The sequence below is a fragment of the Triturus cristatus genome, chromosome 9, assembly GCF_964204655.1.
Source record: "Triturus cristatus chromosome 9, aTriCri1.1, whole genome shotgun sequence".
NCBI lineage: Eukaryota > Metazoa > Chordata > Amphibia > Caudata > Salamandridae > Triturus > Triturus cristatus.
The window spans coordinates 237,375,761-237,399,316 of NC_140592.1; positions in this window are offsets into that span (position 1 = coordinate 237,375,761).

The following is a 23,556-nucleotide window of genomic DNA, read 5'->3' on the forward strand; positions in this document are numbered from 1 at the left end:
ACTCCTCTTATAGAATAGCATTCCCTTATTGGCACTTATGTGGTAATTCCTGATCTGAAAGGAGTAGCGATGCCGTGTTTGGTATGTTTGGAATAGTTGTGATCAATCTTGCTTCCTGGTGTAATTGGATTTTACATTACTATTTTAGAAATGCCACGTTTAGAAAGTGGATATTTCTTTGTGCTTTTGACTTTGTACTTTGCAGTCTGACTCCAATCCACATCTGGACCTGGTTGACAGCTCCACTTTGTGCCAACTTTTCAGACAGCCATCAAATAGGGAGGGTTGGGTGTGACAGGATTACATCTGCATTCATCTGAATACTGATGGTCTTCCTGGGCTAGGAGAGGAGATGGGGCGCACTAACATTTGTATAGGCTGTGTCCTGCCCTCACACAAAGGACTGATTTACTGGAGCCAGGGCTGAGTAGAAAGAGGATGTTGGGCACTTCTAAAGGTTCTTTTGAAGTTCCCCCTAGATCAAATACATTCTGAGTATAAGTACAGGGGCTCTGACCCCATGTTTTTAGACACCGCGTGGTACTTGAAACCAGATGCTGCTGGCTCTACAGACTTCACATTGCCAAAAGGAAGTGCTGTATTACCAGGAGAAATCACCATGGGGAATAACGGCTTTTCTGTGTTGACCTGCTATCTGCTGATTGCTGGGCTGCAGGAGGGACTATCACCTGGCATCTACCCTAATTGTGCTGGCCCGCGTGCCTGCCTGCTTTCCTGCTGTTGTGTGCCCCCCAGAGCTCTCCAGGGACATGTGGACTTGCTCCCCCACTGCCCCCATCCTTATCAGGGGCTTTCAGGAGTCAGATGGGCTCCTTTTTGGACTACCTGGAATTCAGTTGTGGGACTCGCGAGTCCAGCCAACAATAGCTGTTTGATCTCCCTTTGCGTGTGGTGAGCATGTTATTTTCATCCCAAAAGCCTAGCACTTGTTTGGTTCATTTCTTGGGTTTCTCCTTGCTCACTCAAAGTCAGCGCAGGGTGAGCACTTCATAATCACTGGCATGTTTTGGACCCGGGATGGGGGCTGGCAGCGACAGATCCCTGTGGTACAGCACGGGGAGATTGCTTCCCCAGGAAACTAGAGTGACTGCCGCTGAACCTTGCCCTGAGGGAAAGCCTGCCTTTGATATACCATGGGCCGCACTCCTGAGATCCGCCGGCATCGTGAGTGCTCAGAGGAGCCTGGTAGGGAGAGGGGCACTGGCACCCAGACAGGCCTGGCAGCGTGCAAAGAAAAGGGGCAGTGACCCTGATACAAGGTCCTCTTGCCACACACGCACATGCTGGCAGTGGGAATTCTTGAGCGGTCTTAAGGATTTGACTGTGTTTCCCACAGCCAGGTACATTTGTGCTTTATGGTTGCTGGACCAGAGCAGCTTCTGGATTCGTCACTTTGCTCCATGCTTCGGATCGCATGTACCTTGGTTGATTGCTGGGACCGGATCAAAGGGTCCCGACATTTTTGTGCTGTGCTCCCCCATAGCTGCACCTGAATCCCTTCAAGAGGATTCACTCTACGCTGATGATTGCTCTACAAATGAGAGTGCGGTCACACCCACCACCGGGACCATAATTGTTGAATATAAGCGCACCAGTTTCTGGAACCACCATATTACAGATGATTGGTGCACAGGTGCCTCCAGGCCCTACCGAGGGTGAGCACAGGTTATCTTTGGTGTGTAACTTACTTGCCCTGACTAGAATGATGGGTTCTGCCTGCCTTAGGTGTATACCTTAGCCAACCAGAAACCCCATTTCCAAAAGTCATCTCCAATGGAAAGTGTTGGGAAATAGTTTTTAGTTACATATAGATACACCAGATATCCAGTTCATGCTTGAATTATAATGAAAGGTCCTAACTTATGGTGAAGACGGATTTTAAATTACAATTTTGAAAATGCTAATTTTAGGAAGTTGGCATTTTCATGCCTTAACCATTTAGTGTAGCCTCTCGGGTCACATGACGGGTGTACCTGACAGTTGGGCGTTGTGTATTCCTCCTAGACAGCCATACACAATAGAGAGCATGGATGGGCCAATACTGGCAGGATGGCAGGGCAGAGCTGAGTACAGTCCTACTTATACTTGAATAGGCTGTGTTCTGCCTCCACACTTATGGCTGCATACCCCCTGTAGTTATCCCGGAGCCAGGACAGGGAAGGCAGGATGCCTGGGGACTTCAAAGTGTTGCCCACCTTCTAGACGAAGGTCACCAGGAATAAATATTCAACCTCAGACACCTCTTCAGTACATTTCTATAACTGTGGATACTCTGCCATGAAGAAGGACTGCTGTGCTGCTGAAAGGACTGCCAGTCTGCTGGACTGGTGAACTGCTGTGCTGACCGGCTGAGCTGCTGCCGTCTTGTCCGGGTGAGAAGGACTGGACTTGCATCAGTTGAGGCTAGGACCCCAGAGATACTCCAAAGGCTCGTTGGCTGGCCTCCTGACATGAGCCTCAAAAACAGAAGGCTCCTGCAACCTGAACCTCAGGAACTGTACTCTCCCATATGGGAGTCTACCCTGCCAGTTGCTGCCTCCCCAGTCCTGGACCCTTGGAAGTGGGCCTAAGGTGTTCTGCCATCCTATGTGGATCCAGCAGAACAGACGCATGTCTCTTGCTGTGCAGCACAACCCCGAGCAGGACCGACACATTGCAGTTTCTGTGTGGATCTCGAATAACGCAGGCCTGCCGCCTCATTGGAACTGCCGATGTGTGAGGCATCTTCGGTGCAGGCCCTTGCATCCCTCATCAATGGCAGCCTCGATGATGATGCCAGACTCAGCACTGCAGCATCACAGCTCCTCAGAGCCGACGCTTTGCCCCGACTGTGTGATGCATCCTCAACGCTGGACTTCTCATCGCAAGCCTCATTGACAGGATCCTCAATGATGATGCAGGCCCTCGCATCATAGCCTCACTGCAACTCAGAACTGACGCATCACTTTGGCTACTCAATGCTTTTTCACCGCTGACCCTTGCAACGTTTTCCAGAGCAGGATTTAAGGTACTTTGTTCAGTGTGCCTAACTGAGTCCCTGTAGCTGGACCGCACTCCATTGCGGTCAGCCTGAACTTGTGACTTGCCTTGGTCTGGCATGACCAGATATCCACAGTTGACAATTGGTGCTTTTTGGCAATATTTTCACTGAAATATTAACATTGCATAGCTGTGGTTTTAACGATTGGATTTTGTCGTTACGGTCTAGTTTTATTTATTAAAATAACTCTGTTTTTCTAACCTGGTGTGGGTCCTTTTTATGATGTGTTTTCACTTTATTACTGTTTGAAGTGTGCACAAATACTTTACTCATTACCTCTAAGTTAAGCCAGACTGCTCTTTACCAAGCTACCAGAGGATTGAGCACAGGTTAATTTAGAGTTGGCTTGTGCCTCACCCTGACAAGAATTGTGGTTGCTGCTTTACCAGGGCTCACACACCAGTCAACCAATAACCCAATTCCTTGCCACACCCATGTCAGATCCTTAAAATCCCCAAACCACCCCTAAACACCCTCTCCCAGACTCCTAAAATCCCCTCATCAACCCTAAAGTTCACCCACCCCTTGTCCTTAAACCATAAAAAAACCCTTACTTCCTTAAACACCAGTACCCTAAAAATCCCTTTCTACATCTAAACTTCAGACATCCTTAACCCTAAAAGCCCTTACCAGCTCTAAACTCCACTCATTCTTGAACACTAAAAACGCTTTATCACCGCTAAATCTACCCATATCTGAAGCTTAAAAACCACTCAACACCACTCCTCTCCACTCCTCCACCCTTCCCTGAACCTTAAAAATGCCCTAACACCACTAGACCCCACTCATCTGTGAACCCTAAAAATCCCTCACCAACCCTAGACTCCACCCATTCTGGATCACTAAAACACCCTCACCACCCCTAAACTCCACCCATCCCTGAACCCTAAAATCCCCTTTCTACTCTCCAACTCCACCCATCCCTGACCACTAAAAACTGCTACTCAACCCGGATGACGCACACATTTAAAAATCATAATATACAACACATATACTGATCTAAACACGAGAAGCTGAAAATGAACATTGCACACATTAGACACAGTGACACATAAGACTGAGACAAGTGTAGTAGAAACACTTTAAAAGCCTGCTTTAAAATATAAGATGAAGAAAACATATAAACATAATAATACTAATACATATGAACGGGTTGCACTAATGAATTTCTTATGAATATGTTGTTTAGTAACCTTTACTGATGAAAGAAAGCTTTGCTATTAATAAAGTGGCCTGATGTTTCTATTGCCTTTTCAAGTGAATGCACCATTTAGAAAGGTCGGTGCAAAATCGTGCAGAAATAAGTTATGAATTTGAAACTTCATATAGTAATACTAGAAATTCTATAGATTATGTAATATAAAAACGATTTTTGCAGTATAAACTTAGAAAAACATGCACTTTTATGAATATGGTAAACAAATTGTGGTAGTAGGGTATTCCTAATGTTAGCTATTTTCATCTAATAATGATTGGTGAAAGTTCTACATAATCTACATGAATTGTTTTTATTTTACATTATAGTTTATATTGATATAAAAGTTATATTCATTGAAACGTGCAATACTAACAAAGACCTTTTCGAAAATGTTTCTCTCTAGTATTGACCTTTGCCCTAATTTAATACAATGGTACATTCTACTGTTGCTGAATTGTTGCTTATTTTTTTTGTAGATGTACAATTCCTGACATTATTAAGTGTTTCTTAGATGATCACAGTGAAATATTCCTGTGGGAACAGGTTTTCAACTGCAGCTATAAAATGTAACTTTGTATTTTTTTTCCTTGAATGTTAGGCCTATGTGGATTCTTGAATCTTTCGCTTCGCATGGCTAGCATGGTAAAACATCTCAATGTTTCAAGAGACTCAAGTGATATTACGTGATTCTAACTATACAATGGTCTTTCAATGATGGTGTGATGCCACATCACCCAGACACTGATATAGACTTCATAAAAGAAAAGAAAAACAGCGAAGGGGCAACACAACACCATTCCGATTTTCCTGCTGAGACCTGGATGCCCTTAATCTTTTATTCTTTTGGGCTACTCTGTTGATGCTACAGTTAGTAGCTGATAGACTGATATTTCTTTGCTGAACTATTTTATTTTTGATTTCCTTGGCTATATGCTAATGGCCTCACCCCTAATGGACTTTAAATCTGAACCTTTCCCTTTCTTCGTAGGATTATTAGCTGTTAGAAAATGGAACCATCCTTAATTGTAGTGGGACTCTGTAACTCTGTACTCTGAATTTATTAATAACCATTTCAGAAAGCCTTGCCAAATGTTGGGTGCTTTATCATGCAGGCTGTGATATTCTTAACTGAAAGTCTTAAAAGACTACTTATTGTCATGAATTTTGAATCTTTAATGCACTAACCAAATGAATATAATACCTGTCTGAGTCTGTTATTGAGTCCTGTTGATTCTTCTTTTTGAACTGTGCTAATTTTGATTTAAATGCATTGTAGGGAGAATCAAAGAGCTCTGTCAGAACATCAAGTCCTACTTCTTTTGTTCTGGGTTGCTATTACAGAGCTTTTGGTTTGTATAATTCTTACTTGACTTAACTTCTTCAGGAGCTTAGGCCTTCCTGTTGCTATTTTTTATTTCTACAGCATGATATTGAGAGTGGTGTATCTCAATCTGATTGCACATCTGTGAGTTGGCTGTCACTTAATGGTCCTCATTGGTCAGCTAACATGGAGTTTTGGTTACCCTAATTTCCACCCCTCCTACGATAGAAAAAGATTAATGAGAGGAGCATTGCTTCTGTGGAAACTGGAAGTGTTGCAGGTAGACTAGTTGTAAAGCACACAGTATGATTAGAATAGCAAAGTGTGAAAGCACATAATAAAGTTTTTCCACCCATGTGCTGCAACAAATCTTTAGTAGCAGAGCTATGGTTCTGTCTAGTGAAGTGTGATTTTAGGGTGCCAGGAATAGTTGTTTTACTATTACCCAAGTCCAAAGAGTCCAAAATATTTTGGGATCAGCAAAGAGAAAGATTGATGGAGCGCTGATGGAGTATCGCTCTGGGAAAGAGTCAACGTGTAGCAGCGGCAAAGGAGTGTGAGTATTAATAGGGATGTACGTTGCTATTGCTTAAGGTTGTTGTTTTTGAAATGGCTGTGTGTTGTTGAATGGAGTGAAGTGGTTAAAGTCCACATGGTTAAAGTCCATGTATGTCTGTGGCACTTTTATGCAAAGCTAAAGTTGTGAACAGGTCCGTCATGGCCTAAGATCTCAAGATATTTACCTACGGGTTTTCTCAGTGTAGAAGACACTGAGTAAGTTGTCTGCTGTTTTGTGGTGTTGATCGTGAAAGGTTGGCGACAACACTTTAGAAAGGGTTCTCTTTGTGTGTTGGTGGTACATGGTTGGTATACTTTCAGCTCAAGTGCACAGGGAATAACTATATCAATTAAGGGTGAAATCCCGCTGGTCGAGGTCTCATCTGAAGTGAATGACTACAGAAAAGTTTAGTTACCCTGTGAGAGTGAATATCCTTTAGTGGAGCAGACAGTTTTATTTGTTGCTTGCACTGTATCATCATTTTGGTTAGAGAAAAACAGACAGGAGATAATTGTGAAGGAGTGTGAGCTGTTGCGAGGAGCGAGATTGACATCACAGTGTGCCACACTGTGATAGGTCCATTGGTGTAAAGCAGGACTGGGATTGGTTGACTAGATCATAGGAGTTGCACTGTCATTGGTTGAGGTTTCCAAACAGGTGAATTGTGGGAGAATAACAGTTCTAGGATTTACAGAACTAGGTTCTGAATACAGAATTGAACAAAAATGAATTTTTTTAAGACACTGCAAAAATTAGTAAAGAAGGAAGAGTCTATACAAATTAAAGAGAAGGTAGAAGCACCACCTGACGGTACGCCAGTATAGACTGTTATGATGGACAAAGGATTGCATCCATGTTTGTGGCTCGAATTGTGGCATAAACTTACTGAGAAAGATGAGACTTTACAGTTCCCTCATTACAGAACATTTAATTTGTGGATTCTAGACAATTTAAGGAAGAGGATGCATGAAATGAAAGATGCTGTTAGAGCCACTTTTATTGAGGCTTTAAATACCTGGGAGCATGTCGCTCATCAGAAAGACAAGGAAAGATTCCAAGGGAGGTATAGGAGCACTATAGACCATTATACAAAAGCTAGATGGGATGCTCAACAGAAAATATGGAGAGCAGATGTGATACACGGTACACAATTGTATCCAGTGTTAGAGGTGGAAGAAGAGGTTATGGGGTTGAGAAAAAGAGAAAAAGAAGCATTTAGAGACAGATAAAATTGAATCAGGGAAAGCTGAGGAAGAGAACGACATAGATGACGACCTTTGCATGATTTATTGATGAATCGTCTACCACCTTACAATGAGACACAGTTAAGGCATGACACATATTAGTACAGCTGAGGAACCTAATGCTCCTATAATGCCTGAGGAGCCAAAAAAAGCTAGACTTATTTCTCCTTGAAGTGGAAGAACAGAAGTATGAGAGCCTATGAATATTATTGTTTCAAGTATTCCAGACGCTTTGACTGTGCCCATTACTATTGAACCTGTTATTCCCTTTTATAAGTCTGGGTTACACATGAATACTGCTCATAATTCAAATTTTTCCACTGGAGTAAATACAGTTTGTGCATTTTTTTTTAAATTTGACAACAAGATGATTGCTTCACACACCTATGGTTTTAATTCAAACTAATAATTTTGCAACTATGAATGTTGTTTCAAATCAGAGACAGTATGAACCAATACAGCAAACACTGCAGAGGTTTCCACCTTTTGATACAGCTAAGGCCATTAAAAGCAAGATGGCGACCGGTTAGGTGCCGAGTGCAGGTCGCTCCCAGTCTGCTGATGCTGAATAGCAGATACTTGTATGTGATCTAAGGAATACAAGCTGGTTTGGATTTATATTCTATAACAGTTCGACCCCGACCTTCAGAAAATATATCACTCCAGAACCGAATTGAAGAAAAAACTAAGCGGGCAAAAAGACCTATGCTTACCGTCCTCAGCGTCCTCAGCGTCCGACAATCCTGGTTGCGGGTGGTCTCTGCCTTCCTGAGCCGCGCACACCTGAGGGCTTGGCGGGTGTGGCTCGCAGCGGAGGAGAGGGACGAGGCTGCCTCGATTATCGGAATGCCTGCTCGCAAGGGTGGAGGTTCCTCAGCGGCGAAGATGACAGGAGAGCTCCAGCCGACCGGCGCTGCCAATGGGGGAAGGAGAGGTCCGGCCGCTGACAGAGCGGAGTCCACGGACAAGGTGGAGAAGCCGGGAAAATCAACCGGATCAGCCGGAAGGATGTCAGCGGTGAGTGGCAGCAAAACCGCCCCGATTAGGGGGAAGCAGGGAGATATAATGGATAAAACTGCCGAGAAACCTCCTTACGGTAATTCTAAGGCTAAGGCTCCAACTCAGGTGGGAACGATACCCTCTGCTAGAGACAATCTTGATCATGTGAAAACGCTTATAGTACCCGGGATGTTTGCGGGGAAAAATACGGTGGCTAAAAAACAGATACAGATTCCATCAGTATCTGTAATTAACCCTGCGGGCGTGTTAATAGAGGCTAAGGAAGGCTCTATTGATCTGGAGACTGAAAACAGTGAAAGGGCGGCAGAGACGGAGGTAGATTTGGCCAACTCTGGACCTTCATTGGAAGTATCAAAGGCTATTTCCCCTCATATAAATGATGATGTTAGTGGAGGGAAGCCAATAGGCTTAAGCGACTCTGCTGTGGCTTCTAATATTTTTCAAACCCCCATTGGAGGGAGGCAAGGAAAAAATAAGGACTCTTTGCTGGAACTGATGGATGGGGATAGCTTTTTTTCCGTACCAGAAGAGTCGGATTTGGAATCTGAGAGAGGGTCTATAAATGATAACTCAACCTCAAGCAGTGAGTTAGGCAGCCCTCCAAGAACAGCGGGCACATCAAAGAAGGCCTCTATTCGGTGCAATAATTCTAAGACTGCTCTCAAACAAGACCTAGAGGTTGATGACAGTGATGGCTCTGAAGCCAGTAATAATCTTCAATGGGATTGTACACAAGCAGCTATGAGTCTAGCTGGGCTAGAAGCGCCCTCTGCTCACAGAAAGGAAAAAAGAGAAGATCAAGGTGAATCTACCCCCCCGTCTAATTCCGCGATCTATGCCTTGCTAAAGTCTATACAAGGGGAAGCACGACAAGAGCATAAAAGGGCTCAACTTGCTATGATGAAGATCCAGGGCGCAATTTGAAGAAATACAAAAGCATGCTCTGAGGTCATTGCCAGGACAACGGCGCTTGAGGAGAGAATTGTTGATCTTGAGGCGGGGTTACAAAAGACTTATTTGAAAATCACAACAAATGATGGTAGACTTGATGATATAATGTGGAAACTGGAAGACTCCGAGAATAGACTTCGAAGAAATAACCTTAGACTATTAGGAATAGAGGAGAATTCGGAGGGAGAGGATATTAGAGGTTTTGTTGTAAAATTGTTTAAAGCTGCCTTACCTGAACTATCACATTGGTCATGGGACACAGAAATACAGAGAGTTCACCGGTTCCCCCTTATGTTGAAAAAGACCTCAGAATTGGGAGCTAAACCAAGAGCAATTTTGATTTTTTTTGGTAATTTTCTTCTGAGACAAGCTATTTTTGAGAAGGCTCGTCCGGATGAGGAAATATGAATTTTCATGGTCAATTGTGTCCCCTATCTTAGACCCCAACGGCTCCATGTACATGCTACAAGTACATGTATGTTCCCTCCAGTTCCAGCTATGAAGACGCAAATACATGTGCGTCCAACGTCAACATGCCCTCTTTCAGATCCGCCATGAATGGGTCGAATATTCCATTCCTAAGTATGATTGGCCACCGACTTTATATGGTTCACTTTTCTAGTTTTACAGTTCAGGCGAGTAGGCCCTGAATTCTGCCATCAAGCCTTTTTCCTGCTTCTGCCTCTGAAATGCTCCAGCTTGGACCTGCATCCATATCCATGAACTTTGTCCTGCTCCCTGCGCGGCTAACGGTGCCTGACGCGGCCTGTTGCCTGCCAAAAACTGTATTCAGCCTTCAAGTTATCTGCTCCGCTCCTCACCCAATGCATTCCTGTCTAGTAGTTTAGGTAAACATCCTTCCAGCTACCGAGCAAAGGGTTCGGCCTCGCTGTCTTTATGCAAGTAATTCATAGCCCCTGTTACCATGGAAGATTCCTGCCCCCTCGCATCTCATGTAGACACATAGACGCTTGTACATGCACTAACAGTCAGTATAGAATAGATTCCGTCCGAGAGACCTTTCCTTTTGGATAAAACAGTTCCTTAAACAAAGATATTAGATACGATTTGGGATTAGGTTGACCTGACCCCCCAGACTTCTGTCTCCACATGTAGAGCTAAATGTCAATTCCCCTTCACCCTCTAGTTGCACGTCAATCACACGTCATGCGGCTGCGCGCGCATCTCTGCCAAATATTTCTGCTGACACTGCAGGATTCTCTTATGGATCCACCCACTTGTGACATCATTTTAAATGACGTTTCTAGTATACGCCTGTATTTACGCCTATTTTCATTACGTATGTGTATTCTTATCTGTATTATCAGCTGTTACGCCTCCTGCATCTGTCTTAATGCAATGCTTTTCATATATATATTGTTACTCGTCAATAATGTATTGCCTATCCCTTCCTGAACCTTCGTGGTGATGGAATAAGATTGCCTGGTTCGAACTATAATTCCTTTGTAAGGAATAAAGCCCTTTTCAGAACCTCTAATACCACGGATTCTGCCTCTTATTTTGACTGAGTTATTCTTACTAGACTTTACCGCATAAAAAATAGTACAGGTAATTTAAAATATTTACCACATAAATTGGCGCCCGAACAGGGACACTTTCTCATCTCACGCGCCGGAGGTGCGTTGCAGGCCCGGTCTCCTGCCACAGCTGGACGGACAAAAACGCGTACCCGCAGGATTTCCTGTATCTCCCTCCGGCCAAGCGGGGGTGACTGAGGCTGCGATCAACACCCAGACGAGGCGGTGAGAAGTGCGAAGTATCCCGACCAGAGCCTAGCTGAGAGAGCAAGATCCGAGGTATACAGAGGCCCACCAGGTTCCGAAGTTCCGAGTCCAGTCGAGTCCAGTCCGGTCCAGTTCAGTTCAGTTCCGAGGCCTTCCGTTCCGTGCTACCCGGTGAGTACCGTTGCTGGGGAGGCAGTTAGACGTGCACATTAATTTGTGCCGGTCCTGACGGGTTTGGGTACACAGATCCGGTCTGCACTGTTTTAGCAGTGTATCTGTACTGTTTAGCAGTATATCCAGTATGTTCATGTATATAATTCAATATTATCTAGTATTAGTATTATGTCAGTAACTAGTTTTCTTCTAATTATCATTGTTCGTTAAAAGTTAAATGTTAAATGTTAAATGTTTTACTGTGTTCAAAAATTGTGGTATGAATGAGTGTTCATTATTGTGTTTATTGTATTAATTGTGTTCAAGTTCGGTTCAAGTAAGAATCAAGTAGCAAGGTTTAAAGATGCCGTTCTTTTCAAAATTAAGACAGATCAAAACTAGAAAAGGAGTACTCGAAGAAGCTGTTCCCATTCCACCTAGGGACACTCCAGGGTATTTTATGTATCATAAACATGGCCTAGATGCCGTATTATATCTTGACTTATGGGTGGACTACACCAAGGATCTAGCAGAAAGTCAGAGGTGGCCCGCAGCTGGGACATGGGATGCAGATTGCATCATGAGAGTAGAGTATTAAAATTCGAGAGTACTTGGCAAGGTAACACACCGTCACAGATGTTACAAATGTTACAATATCATCACAATAGAATTAGAGAAGAACAAGAACATGAACAAAGACGTATGAAAGACACGAAAATGAAAATGCTTGTTGCTCAGTCAGTTCCAGCTGACGGTCATAAAAAGGGTACGACACAGTCCAATGATTCAGTAGGTCCTGTTAGAGGGACATGCAACTATTGTAAACAGCCAGGTCATTATATACACGATTGCGCAGTTCTGAAACATAATATCTCTACGGGTATAACGAAAGAGAGACCACGTCCGCCTAGACAGGATCAGATCCAACAACAACCACAACAACAGCCACAGCCTATTGCTGCAATACAAAACACGACACAACAAATGTACCAGTATGCACAAAATGACTATCCAGAGTATCAGCGCTACACATGAAATAGCCTAGAGAGGGAAGTTGGCTTACCCCTTATTGAGGTTCCAGTAGATCAAGAGGGTCCTTATGTACAGAGTCAAGTATTGGGGAAAGACAGAAAGTTTCTACTCGATACAGGGGCAAGCAGAACAACTATCAGTCACAGCGAAGTCCCAGGGGCACCCCTCTCAGGCTCACAAAATATTTCCCTTGGTTTTTCAGGAAAGCCTACTATTAACGAAGTATCGCAACCACTTGCATTTACAGTCGGTCCATTAACACGGACTACAGATCTATTGCTTACGAAATCATGTCCAGAAAACTTGTTAGGTATAAAAACATTGAAGGCTCTAGGAGCTGTAATATGTTGTTCTCCGGAAGGAGTGCGACTCTTTTTGCGTGACTTTAAGGGTCACTACGTGTCTAGAGACATGGATCACCGGTTACAGAATCTACCTGCACATTTATGGGCACAAGGCCCCACTGATGTAGGTTCGATGCACATTACACCATATCGAGTCACACTCAAAACAGGAGTGGTACTACCACGAATACGACAATACAAGTTACCCCCAGATGCTGTTGTGGCTTTGCTGCAAATCATTGACGAGCTCATTGCACAAGGAGTGGTTGTAGAAACGGACTCCAATGTATGTAATTCCCCGATAATTCCGATTCTTAAACGAACTGATCCAAAAGCACCACCCGTATATCGATTAGTTATTGATCTGCGAGAATTAAATAAATGTATTGTACCACAATACCCCGTGGTCCCAGATATCTCTTCATTGCTAACAGCCATAGATTCAGAAGCAACGTTCTTTACTGTAATTGATCTCAAGAACGCTTTCTTTAGCGTCCCAATCGATCCGGAAAGCCAATATTTGTTCGGATTCAGTTTAAATGGACGAAGTTTTAAATTCACACGCGCACCTCAAGGATTCACAGAAAGCCCCAGCATCTATAGCCAAGCACTGAAAAGAGAACTTGACAGTATTCACATGCCAGCTAACACTGCCCTGCTTCAATACGGCGATGATCTGCTGATCACTGCACGAAGCGAACCTGAATGTGAAAAAGCATCACTGACGGTTTTACATTTCTTAGCCGACAAGGGGCACAAAGTGCCCCCTTCGAAACTGCAATTCTGTGTCCAGCAAGTTGTGTACCTTGGGCACTTGCTGTCCAAGGGGGGAAGACAGCTTACACCCGACCGTATCCAGTTAATTGTTAACATGCCGCCACCCAAGACACAAAAGGAGGTACGGGCATTCATAGGCCTCACTTCGTACTGTAGGCAGTGGATCCCTCAATATGCATTTCTAGCGAAACCACTCATTCAGTTGACAACACAGGAGGCAGCGACATCGACTGTCCTCCCTTGGACTCAGGAACATACACAAGCTTTTGAAAGCTTAAAGAAAGCTTTATGCCAAGCACCTGTTTTAGCAACGCCATGTTACAGCAAACGTTTTACACTCTTTGTCACAGAACGTGAAGGTACTGCTTTGTCAGTACTCACGCAGGAACAAGCAGGATCACACAAGCCATGTGCTTATTTTTCTAGTACATTAGACCCCGTAGCTCAGGCTCTTCCTGCGTGCCTGAAATCAGTCGCAGCAACAGCTTTAGCAATCAGACAAAGCGATGCCATAGTGTTAGGACATCAATTGACAGTACAAGTACCACACGCAGTAGAGGTTCTCTTGAACCGGACGCAAACACAACACTTGACTATAGCAAGACTGACGGGCTATGAATTGACATTGTTTCAGCCACACATAGAAATCAGACGTTGTAGTACATTAAATCCTGCCACACTTTTGCCATTAAGTGGAACAGACCCATTGGCACATGATTGTATTGAAGTTATTACTATTACGACGAAACCCAGACAAGACTTGACAGATATTCCATTATCAGATCCAGACCTGACATTATATGTAGATGGTTCATGCATGAGAACAAATACAGGAGAGTTAGTGGCCGCTTATGCAGTCACAACAGATACTGAAATTATTGAAACGAATCGTATCGATACCTTGTCAGCTCAAGCAGCAGAGCTCATCGCTCTGACACAAGCCTGTATTCAAGCCAAAAATAAGAAAGTCAACATATACACAGATTCACGTTATGCATTCGGAGTCGTCCATGACTTCGGCGTACTTTGGCGAGAGAGAGGTTATTTAACTTCTCACGGTGCCCACATCCAGCACGGTCCCCTTATTCAAGCTCTGTTAGATGCAATACATCTGCCGACTGCAATATCGATTATGAAGTGTAAAGCCCATACAAAAGTGACTGACATTATTTCTCAGGGTAACGACCTAGCTGACAGAACAGCTAAACAGACTGCTCAGAATCAGACTCATCCAACTGACACGACAAAGACAATAGTTCCGACACCAACACACTGCATGACAGTTAAGGATCCCGCCCTTGATGTAATTGACATACAGACACATGCTACACCAGAAGAAATAAAGAGATGGACTGAATTAGGAGGGATCCAAACGGATCAAGGATGGATGACGAAGGGAAAATCTATATGGTTTCTCCCCGACTCAATGGTTCAAGTCATCATTAACACAATACATAGTCCAGCGCACCTAGGAGAGAAAGCTATGCTAGACAGTATTCAACACATTTGGTTCAATAAACACTTGCGAGCAGCAGCTAAACAGAAAGTACGTACCTGCATGATTTGTTGTCAGTTCAATCCAGGAAAAGGCGTACCTGTAGAACAGGGTGGATTTCAACCCCCCGATCACCCTTTTGAAGTCCTCCAGATGGATTATATCCAGATGGAACGATGTCGAGGATTCAAATATGTCCTCGTAGTTGTATGCGCTCTTTCCCGGTGGACAGAGGCGTATCCCGTCTCAGATTACACTGCCCCGACTACTGCCAAACAGTTAGTTCGAGAATTCTTCCCACGGTATGGTTTGCCCCGTATCGTGTACTCAGATAATGGCCAACCGTTCTCATCCGAGCTAATGAAACATGTTTCACTTCTGTTAGGCTACCAATGGAAATTCCACTGTGTCCGACATCCCGAGGCAGCAGGTCTCGTGGAGCGACATAATCAAACTCTGAAAATTAGACTGTCCAAAGTATGTAGAGAAAAAGGTGTCGACTGGATAGTAGCTTTACCGGTTGCGCTCTTTTACATGAGAATGGTAGCACACTCTCGAACAGGGCTATCCCCGTATGAGGTGATCTTCGGTAGACCACCAAATATGTGGGGGACGCCTATACCTCGTAAAATAACTGATGTTGATTGTAATATGCTGACAGATTACCTGGCTTCCTTGATGTCTGCACTACAATCTTGTCGTTCACAGGTAGCTGCAGCTTTTCCCGATAACACTGAGGTGAAGCCCCATGACGTGGTTCCGGGAGATATTGTACTTGTAAGGAACTTCGACAGAAGGAACCCGCTGGAGCCTCGCTGGCAGTCGCCTAAACTCGTCTTATTGACCACAAGGACAGCTGTGAAGATTGAGGGACGTAAAGGGTGGTTGCACTCGAGCCATATCAAAAAATTTCATGGACTATCATCCGACTTGAATTATCAGCCCTGCATTCCCTCACAGACTGACTCAAAACTCCCCCTGGTCGACAAGACAGAAAAGGAAAACTATAAACTGAAACTAAGGTCTAGCAAGTCAGACAATTTGATTGTTTAAGTCCTCTCCAAGGTGAATCGGTTGAATTTGTCTCTGACATGTATCCTCTAGACCGAAATAGAGAGAGAAATAGACAGAAACAGCTCAAGAAACATGCGTACTGTAAATCACTTCGTAGTCACTGCATAGTGACATTGTTAATTATGTTTTTTCTAAGTCTTCTGACTATCATTGCCAGTATATTATTACACATGTATTACCCTATTTCCAAGCGTGCTTTCAATGCTACTGCCGAACATTCTTTTAGCGAATTACCCCCGCATGAGTTGTCCTATAGATTTGCGCTGCGCAACAACACATTCATTAGTATGTTACATCATTCTCATCAGACCAGCAATGCTACAAATTGTTGGATATGTGGCCGACTCCCTCCCTATCAGAAATATAGGGGAGTTCTGCCCCTCTTTCCGTATCCATTCACACACAATGGCTCCTGTGGAGCATGGTTTAGTTTGATTAATTCCCTAGATTCAAATTCAGTAGTTTATCAAGACAACTGGGTTTGGGGAAACCTGAACCTAGTTTTACTTAAAGTCTGCTACCCTAACAAGGAGGGACTTCCCAAAAGAACAGGAACTGATCTAGAAAATGAAGTATATGGATTAGGTAACTTTACACTTAATCTTATGATCCTGAATGTTGAATCCGAAGCTACACCAATCTTGCCCGCTATGTCAGTATTTCCAGTTAGAGGCGAATTATGTGTAAGAAAGAATGGTTCAATACACATGGGCCATAGTAAATGTACCACTGTAATAGAATTCAGTGATAAAGGCAAGTCTGCATTTAGAGCTTCTCGTCACTCCTACTTCATTTGTGGTCACACCGCATACATACGCCTACCCCTAGATTGGGATGGTACCTGTTACATTGCATTCCTTCTGCCACCTGTTTTCCTAGCCCCGCCTGATTACCATAGGAATACCCATTTAGTACACAATAGACAGCAGAGAGATCTCCCGATTGTCGACTACACCGAAACAGCATGGGAGCAATACACAGATTTCAATAAAGGTTTCTTTCCCTACATAGGTACCGTCACTAATAGTACGCTGATACGTAGATTAACTAGAACCCTTGAAGCAGTAGTGAATGAAACTACTTCCGCCTTAGGCAACTTAACAGAGGAGCAGTCTGCGATGCGGATTGTTGTTCTTCAAAATCGTCTTGTCCTTGACGTCATTCTGGCCGATAGGGGCGGAGCTTGTAGGGTCATCGGATCAAGTTGCTGTGTTTTCATACCAGAAAACGCGCCGTCAGTATATAAGGCCATAACTCGACTTCATAAGATCGTAAGCCAGATACACCAGAATCCAGGCACCTGGACTTGGTCCGGTTGGTTCTGGAGCGTGTTGTCAGCCTGGGGATGGAGGATCCTATCCTTCCTAGGTATTGGCTTTCTCATACTATTCAGTTGTTGCTTATGTCTACAATGTGGGCCAGCGATTTGTGGTCTGTGTGCCACATCGTGTATCCCGCCTTCAAATTTTCACTCAAGATCCCGGAAGAAGAAAGAAGAACAAATGATGCTATATGAACAGATTGATGGATTAATGAAGATGGATATTTCATGAGGGTCCGTAGGGGACAAGGAGGGAATGAGGAAATATGAATTTTCATGGTCAATTGTGTCCCCTATCTTAGACCCCAACGGCTCCATGTACATGCTACAAGTACATGTATGTTCCCTCCAGTTCCAGCTATGAAGACGCAAATACATGTGCGTCCAACGTCAACATGCCCTCTTTCAGATCCGCCATGAATGGGTCGAATATTCCATTCCTAAGTATGATTGGCCACCGACTTTATATGGTTCACTTTTCTAGTTTTACAGTTCAGGCGAGTAGGCCCTGAATTCTGCCATCAAGCCTTTTTCCTGCTTCTGCCTCTGAAATGCTCCAGCTTGGACCTGCATCCGTATCCATGAACTTTGTCCTGCTCCCTGCGCGGCTAACGGTGCCTAACGCGGCCTGTTGCCTGCCAAAAACTGTATTCAGCCTTCAAGTTATCTGCTCCGCTCCTCACCCAATGCATTCCTGTCTAGTAGTTTAGGTAAACATCCTTCCAGCTACCGAGCAAAGGGTTCGGCCTCGCTGTCTTTATGCAAGTAATTCATAGCCCCTGTTACCATGGAAGATTCCTGCCCCCTCGCATCTCATGTAGACACATAGACGCTTGTACATGCACTAACAGTCAGTATAGAATAGATTCCGTCCGAGAGACCTTTCCTTTTGGATAAAACAGTTCCTTAAACAAAGATATTAGATACGATTTGGGATTAGGTTGACCTGACCCCCCAGACTTCTGTCTCCACATGTAGAGCTAAATGTCAATTCCCCTTCACCCTCTAGTTGCACGTCAATCACACGTCATGCGGCTGCGCGCGCATCTCTGCCAAATATTTCTGCTGACACTGCAGGATTCTCTTATGGATCCACCCACTTGTGACATCATTTTAAATGACGTTTCTAGTATACGCCTGTATTTACGCCTATTTTCATTACGTATGTGTATTCTTATCTGTATTATCAGCTGTTACGCCTCCTGCATCTGTCTTAATGCAATGCTTTTCATATATATATTGTTACTCGTCAATAATGTATTGCCTATCCCTTCCTGAACCTTCGTGGTGATGGAATAAGATTGCCTGGTTCGAACTATAATTCCTTTGTAAGGAATAAAGCCCTTTTCAGAACCTCTAATACCACGGATTCTGCCTCTTATTTTGACTGAGTTATTCTTACTAGACTTTTCCGCATAAAAAATAGTACAGGTAATTTAAAATATTTACCACACGGATGCTAAAAGATCCGCAGAAGGGCACACCTTTTTCGTTCGCCCAGATTTCTGCCACACGACAGTAGAAAGGAGGTGGCGACTTCGCTTATTGATCAATCCTTTCCAAAAGAAAGGGTGCACGGTGTTCTTAATGAATCCTGCACGACTAAAAGTAATTTTTTCTGGCAGAACACGGGTATTTACATCGGAGATAAAGGCTGAAGAATATCTCAAGGAGCTTGGGGAGGGGTAGGATCCTATCAGATAGTTAGGTTTGGTGGGTTTTTCCTTTCTGCTTATTGGATTACCTTAGAGATCGGGAGCGACCTGAGGGCACTGTGGCATTGGAAGCCATCACATGGGTCTACTGACCTATTTTGCCTGTATTTTGGGGGGGGGGGTTGTAGAGGGGGGGGCTGTGGATGGAGATCTGGTTGGGGAGAAGTTAGAAACTTATTCTTTGATAAATCAACTAAATTTGAATTTATATAAAGAGTTAATAAATGGCTATTGGAAAATACTTTTTTTTTTGTATGGCTAATCTGAGAATTGTATCAATAAATATATGTGGACTGAATAATCCGTCTAAACGACGCCGGATTAGGGAGGATCTGCGCTTCCTGCGGGCTGATATTCTCTGCCTACAGGAAACGCATGTTGAAGCCAGCCGGCACAATATTTTGGAGATGGAGGGATTCCAGCTTCTATCCTGGACTAAATTTGAGGCTAAAACTAGGGGTGTTGCAATTTTAGCCAAACCAGGAAAGGCTAATATTATCCGTTCCTCAGCGGATAATCTGGGTCGCTGGGTAATAGTCTATGGTAACTTTCAGGGCAAAAATGTTACACTCTGTTCTATCTATGGCCCAGTGCTGGATGACCCTGATTTAGTTAACTGGCTTAGCTTAGAGTTAGTGGCATGGCCATCCCCGTTTATCATATGTGGAGATCTGAACATTAATATACATTGTGGGACGTTAAACAAAACAGGGGATGTCTACGCTGGGAGAAAGCCAAGGGTATTCCGCGCCTTACAGCACTTAATAGATTTGCATGGTCTAATTGATGCATGGGCCTTTTTTAATCCGGATGACCCTGGCTTTACATACTATTCCGCACCACACAAAATGTGCTCAAGGTTGGATTATTTTTTTGTCTCACCTGTTTTACTTTCTGGCTCTGGAGTTATCAAATTCCCGCGAGTAATGTCGGATCATAATCCTCTTCTGTTTGAATTAGATACACTAGTCTGTAAGACTCAAACTCATATATGGACGTTTAATCGTGCTTTGCTCCAAGATAGGGAGTATATTGATAATATGTCTCTACGGATCACCAGATTCCTGGAAGAAAATATTGGTAGCACAGGTATTCAGAATGTATGGGATACTCTAAAGGCAGGGGTGAGGGGTGAAACAACTCGGTTCGGTTGGGAATCTCAAAGGAAGGAAAAGGTGAAACTGCAACAATTATATATAGAATTGGCAGAAGCTGAGCAGAATTTAGTTGCCCAGATACAGATGGGTGGAGATTGTGATTCTGCTCAAACTCGGATTATTTTAGTTAAATCAGCTATAATTGAGTTCTCTCAGGCTAAGGCAGCTAGTAAATTTTTAATTTGGAAATCTAAAATGTTTGAAAACAGTGAGCGGGCAGGGCATTTGTTAGCCTCTAGAATTAAGGAGAGGGAAACTGCTACACGTATCAAAAATATCCAGGATCCAGATGTTGGTCTGGTGTCTGGTGATGGGGACATTCTGCGTGCTTTCCAAAAGTTCTATCAACGACTGTATAGTGAAGATATCAGCAATAATGACATGCTTCAGCTGGATATACAAGAGTATTTGCGGGGGATAGGTGTTGATACACTATCACCAGAAAAACGTGATCTATTAGATGCCGAAATCAGTATGGAAGAGCTTTTCCAAGCTGTAGATTCTATCCCGGCGGGGAAAGCTGTTGGCCCTGATTATCTGCCAGGAGAATTTTATAAGATATTCCGGCCTCAACTTACTCCGGTTATGTTGGCTTTATTTAGGATAGTACAGAAGGGAGAATCTTCTCCTGAGTCCTGGCAGAGAGCCCGAATCATTACATTTCTAAAGAAGGATAAAAACCCAACGGATATGGGATCATACCGCCCAATTACGCTTATTAATAGTGACATAAAAATCTATGCAAAAGTGTTGGCAAGGAGGTTTTCTGGGGTGATTAAGACACTGGTCTCAGTAAATCAACATGGTTTTGTCCCAGGACGGGAAACAATTAATCATATCCGTCGCACAATTACATTGTTTGATTTTACAAAGGTTTCAGGGGACCCTATGGCCTTAATTCTGCTTGATGCGGAGAAGGCCTTTGATAGGGTCTCCTGGCCCTTTTTATGGGCGGTCTTGAGACATTATGGATTTGGAGAAGGATTTATTGCAGCAATACAGATCATGTATAGACAACCTACAGCTCAAATATCAATCCTAGGAAGTCAGTCAGGAACTATCAATATCTCTAGAGGCACTCGACAAGGTTGTCCCTGTTCCCCTTTATTATTTGCCATTTATATTGACCCTTTAATAAAAAAAATTCTTTTGAACAACCTGATTAGCCCAGTTAGATCCAAGGGTGGTGAATCTAAAATACTGGGCTATGCAGATGATTTGGCCATTCTAACAGATTTACCTGAACAGGCATTGCTAGAAATACAAAAACTAACAATTCAATTTGGTAGACTGTCAGGCTATCATCTTAATGACTCGAAAACCCAAATTGTCTGTAACGATAAGATCTTATTGGCGGATCCTAGGGTCACTGATACTGCAAAATATCTCGGAATTCTAATAAGCTCAAATCCAGAAGAGACCGTTGAGATTAATCTCAAGCCGATCTTGTGCAAGATGGAAAAAGATACCCGTAGGATGAATAATCTTCAGTTAACTCTTATGGGGAGATGTAATGTTATTAAAATGCTCTTTCTACCGAAGATATTGTATCTTTTTAGAGCTATCCCTGTACTGTTCGAACCGATATGGTTTAAAAAAATAGAACGTATAGTCTCATGGTTTTTGTGGGCAGGGAAAAGACCTAGACGAGCTTTTAAATTCATGACACTACCAAGAGAAAGGGGAGGCTGGTCTGTGCCCAGTTTTCAGATGTATTATAGGGCTATCACTTTGAGACATATTTCTGTACTGCTCGACTGTCCAGATTTCGAAGATTCGGAACAATCAATCTATAAATTAGTTTATGGAGAAGAAGTTTTAGGGGTTCTATTGAGGTACATAGATTTTGCTTATTTCAAACGTGTGAGGTTTAAGGGTTTACTTGCTGCCTTTAAAGTTTGGACAGCTACTCGGAAACTATTCAATATAGGAAGAATACATATATATACACCAGTTAATAGAAATACTCTCTTGCCTCAAATTTTTTCTGATGGGTTTTTCGAAGACTGGAGGGCTCAAGGAGTTAGTAAACTGGGGGATTTAGTTTCGGACAGTGGGGTAAGGACATTTGACTATTTAAAACAGAAATTTAAGCTTAATAATAAACATTTTTTTAAGTTTTTACAGATCCGGGACTTTTTTTCTCGGAAAACTGTTAGTTGGATCTCTTTCCCATTATTGGAGGCTCTTATAGGTGGGCACTCCACTATATCCTCAATCTATAAAATAATTAATGAAAAAAGAAAAGATGATTTACATAAACATTTTGGTCGATGGTATATTGGATTACATGCCGGACAGGAGGTCTGCGAAGAGTCATTACGGCTTAGTTATATTGCTACTTTATCGTCAAATCTCCAGGTCCAATGTTTTAAAACCTGGCATAATTTGTACATAACTCCACAGCGTATACATCAATGGGGTGGGATCTCCGGAGTTAACTGTCCCAGATGTGGGGAGTTCGCCGTTGATATTATTCATATGTTTTCCTCCTGTCCTATTTTAACTCCTCTGTTAAACAAAGTTAAACAACGGCTAGAGATATTGTTTCATCGTACGTTTCAATTATCATCTCAGGCCATTATATTGGGAGTAGTCGATGTGAACATGACGTTGTCAGAGCAGAAATTATTTTTTATCTCTATGGCTACACTCAGATTATGTTTGGCAACTGTCTGGCTAGATCCCACACCTCCGTCAGAACATGAGTGGTTCAGTAAATTTATAAATGTTGGGAAATGGGAGCTTTTGGTTTTCAGAAAGAGAGGCCCAAGGGCCCGCAGAAATGGGGAATCAATTTGGGCACCTTTAATGAATTGGCTGGATGGTGCAAATCATGATGTTTGAATTAAGTCTAGGTTGATACTGGTGTATATATCTTGTATATATTGTATATATTGTGCTCTGAAGATATTAATCTATCGGGATAATTGGTTCAATGTTTAATTGATTTTTCATATCTATCTCCAATTCACAGCCTCTCTGGGGTGGCTGGGTGGGCTTTGTGGGGGGTATGGGTTTGAAAATTGTAAAATACAGAGTCATGATACTGATGATATAGATGATACATGTTCTTGTATCTCTTCTTTCTTTATGATATTTTATTTTGATGGATGATACCAGTGTCATGTTACTCTCTAATAAAATATTAAAAAAAAAAAAAAAAAGAGGTTTCCACCTTTTTATTTCCCAAAACCGAGTGGACAGCCTGAAGTGAATTTTCATCAACAGCTTCAACTCACCTCTGAGAATCTTGGGCCCCAGGTACCACTACCGATACAACAGCATTTGGAAATTATGGGTACGTTGGCGCTTGGAAAGGAACCTAGATTCCGTGGAGGCACCTATTGTTGACATAGTTAATTTCCTTTTGGAACAATTCGAACGGG